This window comes from Symphalangus syndactylus, chromosome 23, assembly GCF_028878055.3.
Source record: "Symphalangus syndactylus isolate Jambi chromosome 23, NHGRI_mSymSyn1-v2.1_pri, whole genome shotgun sequence".
Classification (NCBI taxonomy): domain Eukaryota; kingdom Metazoa; phylum Chordata; class Mammalia; order Primates; family Hylobatidae; genus Symphalangus; species Symphalangus syndactylus.
Window position 1 is genome coordinate 23,913,465 of NC_072445.2, and position 13,413 is coordinate 23,926,877.

Consider the following 13,413-nt stretch of genomic DNA (forward strand, 5'->3'; position numbering starts at 1 on the left):
TTGGGAATTGTGACTCAGTAGATCTTACTTGGGCTCAGAAATCTGAATTTTTAACAAGCATTCTGGATGACTCTAAAGCAAGTCATCTACATTCCAATTGATTGGATCACATTCCAATTAAGATTTAACTACACCTGTTTTCTCTTTTCTGCCTCATACCAACAGCCTGAACTCCACTACTGGTCACCGCATAGTATGAATCAGAGGAACTCATTTTCCCATTTGAATCCTGGTTTTCTTAGCTGATAAATGGAAATAATTATAATTTTCTTACCCCAAAGGATTAATATAAAGATCAGATAACATAATAGGCACTGCAATGCTTATATCAGTAGAATGTGTTATTTTCAAACAGAATACTAAAGCAAATATTCTGATAACAGATGTAAAGCATAAATCATATTTAGATGCTTTAATGTAGGATTATCTGATCACAATATGGTAAAAATAAATGTTCAGTTTACATTCATAACTTCTTCAATTTACTAAGCCCTCATCCATAATCACTATGCAGTATAGAATATCCTTTATTAATTTACCCATTCCACTATCTCTGGACCTATGCACACACATTCACACATTCTAGTAAGGACAATGTCGTCAGTATCTCCCAATTCAGATTTGCGCATGTGCACCAACTAACACACACGGTTGCAACTGCTAAGTTAGTGGCAGATTTTTCATGGACTCCATTCTACATTTCACTAAAAGAAAAGAGAAAACATCTCTTTTCAAGACAATGCAGATTGGTTAACACGAAGTACCTGTGACCGTCACTGACACTTCCACCAACCACAAGGACATTGCAGGATCAGGTTTTTTTCCTCAGGTGTATGAACTTCCATTACCCTCTCCCAGGGAGAAAAACAATTGGTATGACAAAAGAGACTGACACCAACAGTCACAGCTTGATTTCATGGTATACCACATGGGATTTTTCTAAAAATGAAGAAACTTTAGCATTTTCTTGTTATTTGGGGCTACAATGCCATAAGCCTTCCACCTATCCTGTGTCGACTTTAAAAAGAGCAGACCGGCTGGAAAACAAGAGGTAATTTGCATGTGAAGAATAAACAAACAGAAGTCTGCAGTATGCCATCTCAAAAAAACAGAATTGATGTCTTTGTTTAGAAAAAGTGGAGCAACGAAGTTTAAGAGAGGAAATAGCAGGCTAGTAATGCACCATCTTTCCCTTTCTCTTCTCCGAACACACATCTTAAATAAACCTGACTTGATCTCCCTACATCATCAATAGCCTTCTCTCAGTCCTCACTGATCCAAGGCTTTTCCTCACCCTAATACATCAATGCACACAGCATTAGTTTTTTCTAAATAATGGAATTACCATCCCGCACTGCACTTCAGTCATTAAGTTATTTTATATTTTATAGCATCAAGAATATATCCCTCTGTTGGCCGGGCACAGTGGCTCATGCCTGTAATCCCAGCAGTTTGGGAGCCTGAGGCAGGTGAATCACCTGAGGTCAGGAGTTGGAGACCAGCCTGGCCAACATGATGAAACCCCGTCTCTACTAAAAATAAACATAAAAAAAATTATCCAGGCGCAGTGGTGGGCACCTGTAATCCCAGCTACCCGGGAGGCTGATGCAGGAGAATCACTCGAACCTGGGAGGTGGAGGTTGCAGCAAGCCAAGATCGCACCACTGCACTCCAGCCTGGGAAATAAGAACTAAACTCCATCTCAAAAAAAAAAGAAAAAAAGAATATATCTCTGTCTGGTATTCATTGCCTTTCACAAAGTTTTTCTTCTGTCAAATTTCCAATAATTCCTTGATTTCCAATTTACTCACCCCACTACCTCTGTACCTATGCACACACATTCACACATTCCAGTAAGGTCAATATCGTCAGTATCTCCCAATCCAGATATACACATTTATGCCTCCATATTTTCACTAATATTCAAATCTATCAAAAATTATTTAGTGAGACTCTGTGCACTTAAGTGACTGTGAAAGGTTTGGAAGGAAAAGATTCCAAAAAGTTTCAAAAAGCTGGTTTATAATAGGAGTAGCAAGACACTTATTTACTCACACAGATAAAGATAGATGATAGATAGATAAATAGATACAGAAATAGATACGTAGATACATAGAGAGATAGATATAGATATAGATACATAGGCATGCCTGCACACACACACACACACACACACACACAAATACATGTACATATGTGTAGTATATATTTTGCAGAAAGGGCTGCTTGTGCAATCACCAAAATCAATTTCCTATTTCTCCTGGACACATATTTATTTTCCTGCTGGAAGACTGGGAGATGAATGTATGTCTGAGTTCTGGCTAAGGGTGTGTGGACAGATGTGATATATGTGTCACATATATCATGCGTCACATCTATTAGGATGACATATTTAGGCCTGGCTCATACAAAGCTTATAAGCATCTGACTCTCTTGTTTCCTCTGTCTTCTATCAGCTGCAGAAAATCCAAGAGGATTATAAGGCTCTGGTACAGTCCTGCCTAATAAAAATATTACATGTGCATTTCTGAATGTTCTAATAGCCAAAAACAAAAGGCGAAATTAATTTAAATAATGAATTTAATTGAATCTACTTAATTCAAGAAATACAAAATATTGTCATTTCCACATGTAATCAATAAGAAAATTATTAAATCTAAATTTTCACTTTTTATACTGTCTTTAAAATAGGCATACATTTCACACTTCCAGTAGATCTAATTTAGTACTAGCTACATTTCAAATGCTCGATGGCCATATGCAGGCTAGTGACTACTATGTTAGACAGCATAGTTATAGGGAATAGTGGAACACCGACCTGAAAGGCGCCTGGGTCTCTGAAACACTTTGTGGATGTCCATCCCCAAAACACTCCAACTATTCTATGAGCAAGGCTCATACTTTTATTTTGTAAATCTACTGAGATTTTTAAGTTGATTAATTCAACGGCTTATCTTATCTAATACTCTCTTATTATATAAAAACCAATGAATGATAGTGCACTTTGAGATACTTCTACCACCAAATCAATGGCGCAGACACAGAACACTGTAGTAGTAGAGGAGATAAGATCTCTGTGGGCTGAGTAGCCCTGGGTGATTTCACAAGAGAAAATAAAATTTGAAATAAGAAAAACTAAAATAGCCAGGCACAGTGACTCACATCTGTAATCCCAGCACTTTGGCAGGCCAATACAGGCAGATCACTTGAGCTCAGGAGTTCAAAACAAGCCTGGGAAACATGGAGAAACCAGTCTCCACAAAAAATACAAAAATTATCTGGGCATGGTGGCGCATACCTGTAGTACCAGCTACTCGGGAGGCTGAGGCAGAAGGATCACTTGAGCATGGGAGGCAGAGGTTGCAGTGAGCAGTGATTGCACCATTGCACTCCAGCCTGGGCAACAGAGCAAGATCCTGTCTCAAAAAAGAAAAAGAAAAAAAGGAAATCTAAAATAAATAAAGAGGTCATGGAAGACATTCCAGGAATGAATCAAGAAAGAGAAAAGTCATGTGCACATAAAATTTTAATTCACAACAAATTAATCTCTCAAAGTATAAGTTTATGTAAGAGAATTAATAAGATTTTGGTAGAAGATGTAAATTGAGACCACATTGAGAAAATCTTAACTGACCTACTGAATGGATTTGCACTTTAATCTTCCTCAAATAAATCTCATAATATCACTTTGTTATGCAATAAATAAATATTATTTATTTTTTCATCTTGTACAAAATAGTCTAGTGGAACTATAGTATTTAAAACAGATTAAGGCTGGAGTGATTTAAAACAACAAAGTCAGTTTTAAGGCACTTAATACTGGTTTTGGCAAAAGAAAATTAAGTGTGAAGTAAGGAGTTTGAGAAGGGAAAAGGCAGACGGAGGAGAAAAAGCATGTGGAATGTATCTGTTATTTACCAAGTTCATTCACATTTAATCCTCCTTAAAAATGTTGTGGGGTAATATTTTTACCAATGCAGAAGTAGGCTTAGAGAGGTGTACCAACATCTAGGTTTTCACACATAATATGGGCTGGACTTGGGATTTAAACCTAATTTCATTAATCTTTTTATTCTGAGAAAGTGAGCCATTGACTAATAATTTGGCATTAATGTATACCCATGTTTGGGAGCTCAGAAGAGTAGTAGAATGTTTGGAAAGTATGATGTGGGAGAAACAGTCAGAAATATGAAGAAAACAAAAGAGCAAAATGTTACTAAAACCAAAATGAATGCAAATAACTTTAGCTAGTCTGGGCAAGAGGATCAAAACAGTTTTCTTTGAATAGAGAGCAAATGTGTGCTTATCGATAGACGAAGGAAAATCAGGCAGAGGTCAGGACTGGTGATGTTAGAGAGAATAGGGATAATTAAGGCAAACCTCTTATGCCATGTTTAGTTTTTTCATTTTTTTCTCCTGTAAACTCAAAGAGAACTTCATAGCTTATGTAACAGACTCAATATTGATCCTTAGTACAATAGAAAGAGTAGAGAGGGGATATAAAAAATGCATGTATATAAGATTGGAACTAGAAGTAGCCAAGTGAGTTAGACAAGTGTCCTAACTGTGGTATTCTTTAGGGCTAACCCCAAGTGTTTGAGTTCTCCTTTGGTGCACAAAATAGGATTTTACTTCCACACTCTCTCTGACATTAGACATGGCCATGTGATCTGCTTTAGCCAATGAAATATGAGTGAAGGTGACAGAAAATCTTTAGGAGCCTGTGCAAGACTCATATTTCCCTCCCACTCTCACAGAAGTGTATAAATTATCAAATGGGATCCGTAACTCTGACCAATAATTACCAAATAGAGAACATCTATCAAAGCACTGGTTGATTGTGAGGTGTTGCCTGTGTATGTCTGTGATGCGCAGATAGAATGTCAGGTTTTTGGCCGGGCACGGTGGATCACGCCTGTAGTCCTAGGATTTCGGGAGGTCAAGGCAGGTGGATCACCTGAGCTCAAGAGTTTGAGACCAGACTGGTCAACGTAGCAAAACTCCGTCTCTACTAAAAATACCAAAATATTAGCCGGGCGTGGAGGTGTGCACCTGTAGTCCCAGCTACTTGGGAGGCTGAGGCAGGAGAATCACTTGAACCAGGGAGGCAGAGGTTGCAGTGAGCCGAGATCATGCCATTGCACTTCAGCCTGGGTGACAGAGCAAGACTGTCTCAAAAAAAAAAAAAAAAGTCAGGTTTTCATATGGCAAGTAATCATCCTAGAAACTTTCAGTAATTACTGGATGTGTTACAACCTATTGTTAAGGAAAATTTACAAGCCATATCTTATATTATTTTTACTGACAATGTGAGGAGCCAGTAATATTAGATTATTAAAGAATTTTTATTCTTATTAAAGTATTATATTCAAGTCATTAATATTAAAGACATCTAATATCACATTAGGCTCCATTTTTAAATATGTAAGTAATACTCATTTTTAACAATGACTTAAATAAGATATTTATAACCCAATTTTCCTGACAAGTCCAGCTGAAAGCTAAAAAATAGGGTCATAATTTCAATAAATATTCAAATTTTAATAGATCAAACTCCTATATATTTGATGTCTAGAATATGGTTGCCCTCATCATTTTGGAAGTGTCTCAAGGTGTTGTGATAAATGTACTCATAAATGGCACTTATAGTGCTGCCATGTAACCTCCTCTTCTTTGGCTATTGAGAAATCACCATTCCACTGGTCTTGGCAATGCACATGGATGCACACAGTTGCTACTCTACTCTGGCTTGGAAGAAGAAAGGGAAACCGATCTCCCATTTAGTACTCCACATCAAGCCTGGCGTGAGTCTGTGTCTCAATTTCTCTGTTAGTCAGGATAAGCTAGTTAAAACTGTGTTAATAACCCCAAATTTCAATGGCTTACAACAGGGGACAGCAGAGTACAGCCTACAGATCAAATCTGGACAACTGCTGGTTTTTGTGAATAAAAATTCACCGGAACACAGCCACATCCATTCATTTTTGTATTTTTTCTGTGTCTGCTTTTGTACAAAAATGGCAGAGTTAAGTAATGGCAACAGAGATCGCAAAACCTAAAATGCTTACTATCCAGAACTTAAGAGAAGAAAATTTGCTGACACCTGGCTTAAAAACAACAAAGCTTAATATCTCAATAGGCCAACATCAATCACATGTCATCAGCTCTGCTCCACATCATCCCAGGCTAATGGAGGCTCAACATCTGGACAACGGCTTGTAACATAGCAGCAGGAAATCACCAACAAACTTGTAAATGCTTCTATTAAAAAGGGACATAAGATACTTTTGCTCATATTTCATTAATCAGAGTAAAGGATATGACCATACCTCACTTCAAAGAGATGTAAAAATGTAATTCTGTGTTGTATCTAGAAGAAAGAGAAACAGAAGTATAGGTAAGCAAACCTAATTATTTTACCATTCCTCAAAACATAGAAAATTTTAAAACTGTAATTTTTTGTTTTTTTAATTTTTTACAGCTTTATTGAGGTATAAGTGACAAATGATAGATAAACTGCACCTATATACAGTGTACAACTCATATATGTATATCTAGATACCATCAGAAACAAGAAACATGTTTATCACTCCCTGAAGTTGCCTTATATTCCTTTGTATTCTTTATTTCTCTCAGCAAAGTTTTGTAGTTTCCAGTGCACAAGTCTTTCACATATTTGTAAAATATATTCTACTTATTCAAATTTTTGATATAGTAAGTCATATTTTTTATTTTAAATTCCAACAGTTCATTACTAGCATATAAAAAAACATTTTCATATATTGATCATTTACCCTATAACATCTCTAAACTCAGTTCTAGTATCTCTTTTGCAGATTTCACTGGATTCTCTACATAGACAATCATGTCATCTATTAATAAAGACAATTCTTCTTCTTCTTCCTTTCCAACCTAGATGACTCATATTTATTTTTCTTCCTGACTAAACTTTGGTAGTGTATGTATTCCAAGGAATTTGTCAATTTCATCAAAGACGTCAAGTTTATTGGCATAGAGTTGATAATGTTTCCTTATTTTTCTTTGAATATCTGTACAGCATTAATAACATTACCTTTAAGATTTCCAATAATGTTAACTTGTGCCTTTTCTACAGTTTTCTGATCAATCTGACTACGTGCTTTTCAATTTTATTAAGCTCAAAAAAACAGCTCTTAATTTCAATGATTTTCCCTATAATGTTATTCCATTGTATGTTTATTAATTTCCACTCTGGCCTTTATAAGTTTCTGTCTTCTGCTGTCTTTGGATTTTATTTTCTTCTTTTTTCTGGTTTTATAAGATGGAAGCTGAGGTCATTAATTTAGGATGACCATTGTTGCCCCTGCTTGCCCAACACAAAAGAGCACTATTGTCAAAGAAAATCCTGGCAACAATATTGGAATGTTTTTTAAAGAAATGCTACATCACCAAAAGTCTTGATTACACATAATGTAATATTATTTGGGAAAAAACATAGACATTGACAACTTTCCATTTTTAAATGACGTACAATAGATTCTTAGTGTGAAACTTTTAAAGCTATCTTGAGTAATTCATTTTATTTAAAGATTTTTTTGTATACTTATGTGTGACAAATTACAAAATTTATGTCTGGATGGACCTCAAAAACTATTTGCAATACATTTAAAACAAACATCTAGGTAATTTTAAAAAGCAAGGCAGATGGCCATACATAATTGGCATCATTTTTTTCTTGGTGGGACATGAAATCAAGGAAAATCTTATTATTAAAGGCATTTTAGATACAATGAAGTATGATATTTCACTGGACAAGACATGTCTTTTGAGTTGTTTTTCCAAAATGTTGGTAGAATCAATAGTATTTGTGAACATTCTAGCCCCAAACACCTGTGAAAGAGGACATGTTTTCTCAAGATTAAAAAAAAAAAAATCAAGATTAGGATTGGATTGTGGTCTGAGGCTATAATGCATAGCAAAGTAAATGGCTTAATTAGGATACCCAAACTTGGTCTCCTTTGTATTTTATTAATCAGTGATGAAATCATTGCTTCCCACATAAAGTTGCACTTTACCAAATTCATTGTTTTCATTTTATTCTTTCCTGGTGACCTTTAAAGCAGGCAGAAGAGGGTAGACCAGAGGACTTAAATAATTGATAAATTGACTCTTTTGCCTCACTAGTAAATCCCTTAAGCATAAAATTTCCCAAAACAAAAAGAAAAAGAGTAAGCAAAGGTGGAAAAAATAGCTAAATGCAATTTACTAAATAAAATGCCTGACACAGAATGAGATTAAGATAGGTGTTTCTTTTTCATCAAAGTAGTCATCTTCTCATTACTGAATTGGCCTCACAACAGTATACCTCAATGTCTCTTGAGAGACATCAACTCTGGCATATGATCAGTGGCATGTCAAGGGTAGGTAGGAGTGATGTGCCCTGGTTGCCAGCAATAAGAGATCAGACTGTCTATTTAAAATCTTAAAACAATGATAAAATAAACTAAAAATTGGGCTGCTTTTTTTTTTATCACCATGTACCAGCGATTCTGAACAATGTCTAATAAAATGCTTCTCACCAGTAGGATGGGCTACTTCCACACATCACTTCCCCTTGGCTGCCAACTGGATCATCAGATGCAAAAAAGTGAGGTTAGTGTGAGGAAGTATGAGAGAATAAAGAAGGCTTGAAGGAGAAGCTTGTCAATTATTCCAGGTGCCCTACAGGGGCATTAACTGACTCCCAGTATATAGAACTTCAAATATTCAGAGTTAAGGCTTCATAAGGGAGTTTCCTTCAAAGGCTCCCCTACTTACACACAATACAAGAATGAGAAAATTATTATACCAGGCATTTGTGTAGTTAATGAGTCAAATTAAAATGGCAATAACACACTTCCTTCTTGTCCTTCTCTATCGTAAACCACACCCTAAGGCGGAAGCAGTTCTCACAGATCAGCTTACTCGGCAGCCTGGAGGATTGCTTGACACCTGGATAATGAGGCAAAAACATAAAATGCAAGGTTTTCAAAACTATAGAAATTGAAGAATAACACAAGCATTGGTCAGGAACTAAGAAAAGTAGAATGGGGTGATATTTATACATTTCATTTGTGTTCTTCTGGTCACTGAGGTTATGTATACAGTAGACAATTAGTGTTGACAAACTATATTTTATAGACTTTATGGGCTAGTTGCATAGGGATTCGTGTGGGCTTTATTGTTTTTAATATATTTTTTAATCCACCCCTCTGGAACCATGTGGGTAGACAGGTGTTAGGGTTAAAAATTCATATGGTATGTGATAGGATTTTGGTGAGGAAATGGAGCAGAAGGGATGGACATTTTAACAGCTTGTGAGGTTTTAGAAGTGAAAAGGGAAGGGGGAGAAGTATTTTGCCTATTGAAAAAAAATTATTGAAATATACAACTTATGCATACTGAGGTATCAAATAGGTTTAGTTCTAAAGTTACAGAAAAAGTAATAAATCAAAAATATTTTGTAGGACTAAGAGACTGCAAAATGGGAATCGTTCTCTAGAAAATTTTCTAACTAATTAGCATAGGGACAGATTAATCCTGTTATTAATCAGTAAATCAATGTAGGACAGACAGAGAAAGAGGGAAACAGGCTTGTGATTTCATTTCTTAAGAGCCTGTTTGCATTTATTTATTTATTCAACGAGATATAATGTGCTGTTAATATGTGCAAAAGACATCCTAGGAATAACTGTGGAGGATACAAAATTTTTTTAAAAAAATCGGTTCTACCCTCCTTTAATTTATAAGTGGGAAATAATATAAAAATAAAAATTGTTACAGTTTTTGCAATTCTACTACATATCAGGCATTTTTGTGGGAGTTTTACCTGCTTTATTTGTAATGGTGGATTTTTTTTTTTTTTTTAAGAGGGAGTTTTGCTCTTATTGCCCAGGCTGGAGTGCAATGACACCATCTCAGTTCACTGCAACCTCCACCTCCCGGGTTCAAGCGATTGTCCTGCCTCAGCCTCCCAAGTAGCTGGGATTACAGGCACCCTCCACCATGCTCGGCTAATTTTTATATTTTGGTAGAGATGGTCTTTCACCATGTTGGCCAGGCTGGTCTCAAACTCCTGACCTCAGGTGATCCACCCACCTCAGCCACCCAAAGTGCTGGGATTACAAGTGTGAGCTACTGTGCCTAGCCAAGGGGAATATTTTTAATTCCCATTATACAGAAAATTTAAGCTCAGAAAGTCTTAAAGATCATAGAGCTATTACATAATAGAATCAAGATTTCAACCCAAAAAGATTTGAAACTTTTTTGCACTTTGCTATATTAATAACTGCAAAGGCACATGTGGGAAGCAGAAACATCATGATACAAAATGATTAGAAGTTTAAAGGAAAAGACGAAATATATTTTCAACCCTCCTCTTCACTCTGAACCCTTGCATTTCTTTCAACATCATTGACATCCATTTTTGTTTTGTCATTCATTCAATAGTTTAACAAATATTGATTACCTTCTATACTATTATATTTATCATACTATTATATATTGTATGATATATTAAATATATAATTTACTTATAATACTATGTACTATGCTGTATTATATACTCTACTAATATATTGACTCTTGGTGCTGTCCTAAGATTGAGAGGCAGAGATAAGTAAAGCAAAGCCCCTGTCATCATGGAACTTGCATTCTAAAGTGGGAGTTGGACAGGCAATAAACAAATAAACAATATAATGTCAGATAGTGAAATGTGCTATGAAGAAAGATAAAGCAAACCGGGGATAGAAAAAATGGTGCTATTTTAGACCATTTAGAACAATACCACTCCAGAGAAATGACATTGCAAATGCTGTCCTATAATGAATTGTGCAAATACCTGAAGATGGACACTCTGAGTATAGGGAAACACTAAAGTAAAGGCCCTAAGGCTGAACACACTTGAAACAAAATTTAAGAAACAGCAAGGGGGCCTTGTTGTATGGCTACAGTAGAAGAAGGGCTGGAAAGAGTGGCAAAGCATGAGGTCAGAGATGGTGTCACATCATACATGAGCCAGATAATGTAGGTTTGTATGGGTCATGGGATTCTTTAGTTTTATTAAGTGTGGTGAGAAGCTGTTAGAGAGTTTTGTTATTGTTGTTGCTTTTTCTTAGCATCAGAGGAACCACACTGAATATTGGAGAGCTTTGAGGAAGAAAATAATATCATACAATTTACAATTTTTTAAAATTGCCTTGGTTGCTACAGGAAGAACAGACCCTAACAGAAGAAAAATTGAAGGCAAGGAAACCACTTAGAAGATTGTTTTAATTTGGAAGGGAAATAATGACCTTTTCAATACATAGTTCTGGGTCATGTGTATCTATATGGAAAAAAACATGAATATTGACCTCTAATTCATATCATACACAAAACTTAATTTAAGCAGAGTGTGATGGCTCACACCTGTAATCCTAGCACTTTGGGAGGCTGAGGCAGGAGGCCAGGAATTCAAGATCAGCCTAGGTAACATAGCAAGACCCTGTCTTTTAAAAAAAAAAAAAAAACCGTTTTTAATTAGCTAGGTGGACATGGTGATATGCACCTGCAGTCCTAGCTACTTGGGAGACGGGGGAGGGAGGATCACTTGAGTCCAAGAGTTCAAGGCTGTAGTGCGCTATGATCGCACCACTGCACTCCAGCCTGGATAACAGAGAGAGACCTTATCTCTTTGAAAAAAAAAATTTTAAAAACAATTTAGTTTGAGAAATCCTATAAGCTCAATATGAAAGCTAAAATATAAACCTTTAGAAGAAAACATAAGAGAATATGTTCAGAACCTTGAGAGAGTCAAGGATTTGTTTAAAAGGACACAAAAGCACTAATCATAAAAGGTTCATAAATTGTACTTTATTATAATTAAGAATAGTTGATTATCAAAAAGAAAAAATTAATACAGTAGAAAGGTAAGTGCTAGACTGGGAGAAGATATGTGAGTCAGATGATAGATAGATAGATAGATGATAGATGATAGATAGATAGATGATAGATAGATAGATGATAGATAGATAGATATAGAGATGATAGATTAGATAGATAGATAGATAGATAGATAGATAGATAGATAGATAGATACTGTATAACCCTATAACTAGTTCCAGAAGATAGAAGAAACCTGCACATGTTAACAAGGCAAAAAAAAATGTAATCATGGAAATGATATCCTGACATCTTTGCCATATTGCATTGGTTGAAAACAAGTCACAGTTGCCACCAACATTCCAAGGGTATTAGGGGCATGAATACCAGGAGGCAAGGATCATTGAGAACCACCTTAGAGTCTACCACATATCCTGCCACCCCCTGCTTACACAAAAGGAAGCAGACTATACATGCTATTCTCATCTTCCCTTTTTTTTTTTTTTTTTAACTGAACTAGTACTCACTCCATAAGCGAATAGGGAAAACTATCCTATTCCTTTTTAGAGCTTCATAGTATTCTTTTGTATGGATGTACTATATATTTTTTTCAATCAGAAATTTGGGTTGTTTCCCAGTCTTTTGCTATAGTAAACTGTGCTGCAATGAATTACCTCATGCATACATAATTTCTTTCTTTCTTTGTTTTACCAGTGTATCTGTGGGATAAATTTTTAGAAGTAATTTCTTCATCACAGGTTAATGTACATATAATTTTGTATTCCTTACGGTAATGTGTGAAAGTACCTATTGTATTCTTGAATACAATATTTCATTTGTAATTTTAATTTACATTTCTCTTACAGGCAACATTAAGTTTCTTTTCATCAATTTAAGGGCTATTTGCATTTTTCTGAGCTTTCTATTTGTGTCTTTAGTCCATTATCTCTGTTGTGTGATTGGCCTTCTCATTTTTTTTTTTCTTTATTGAGACGGAGTCTCGCTCTGTCACGGAGGCTGGAGTGCAGTGGCACGATCTCCGCTCACTGCAATCTCCGCCTTCTGAGTTCAAGCAATTCTCGTGCCTCAGCCTCCCGAGTAACTGGGATTACAAGCATGTGCCACCATGCCAAGCTAATTTTTTATTTTTATTTTTAGTAGAGATGGCGTTTCACCATGTTGCCCAGGCTGGTCTCAAACTCCTGACCTCAGGTGATCCACCCACCTCGGCCTCCTAAAGTGCTGGGAATACAGGTGTAAGCCACCATGCCCAGCCTGGCCTTCTCAATTTTTATAAGCTTTTTAAAATATTGGAATAATTAATTGCCCTTTGTTTATGGTATAAGATAAAAATATTTATGCCTTTTTATGCTTAGGTTTTTGCTCAGTGTGCATCCTTGTCTTTTCCCTGACCTTAACAAAAAGCAAACATCTCTAATATTTACCCATTAAGAAAGACCCATTAGCTCTCTTGGGCTAAGGTTTGTAAGTGTATATAAATGTTTATAAATTTAGATATATAATCAAGTTAAG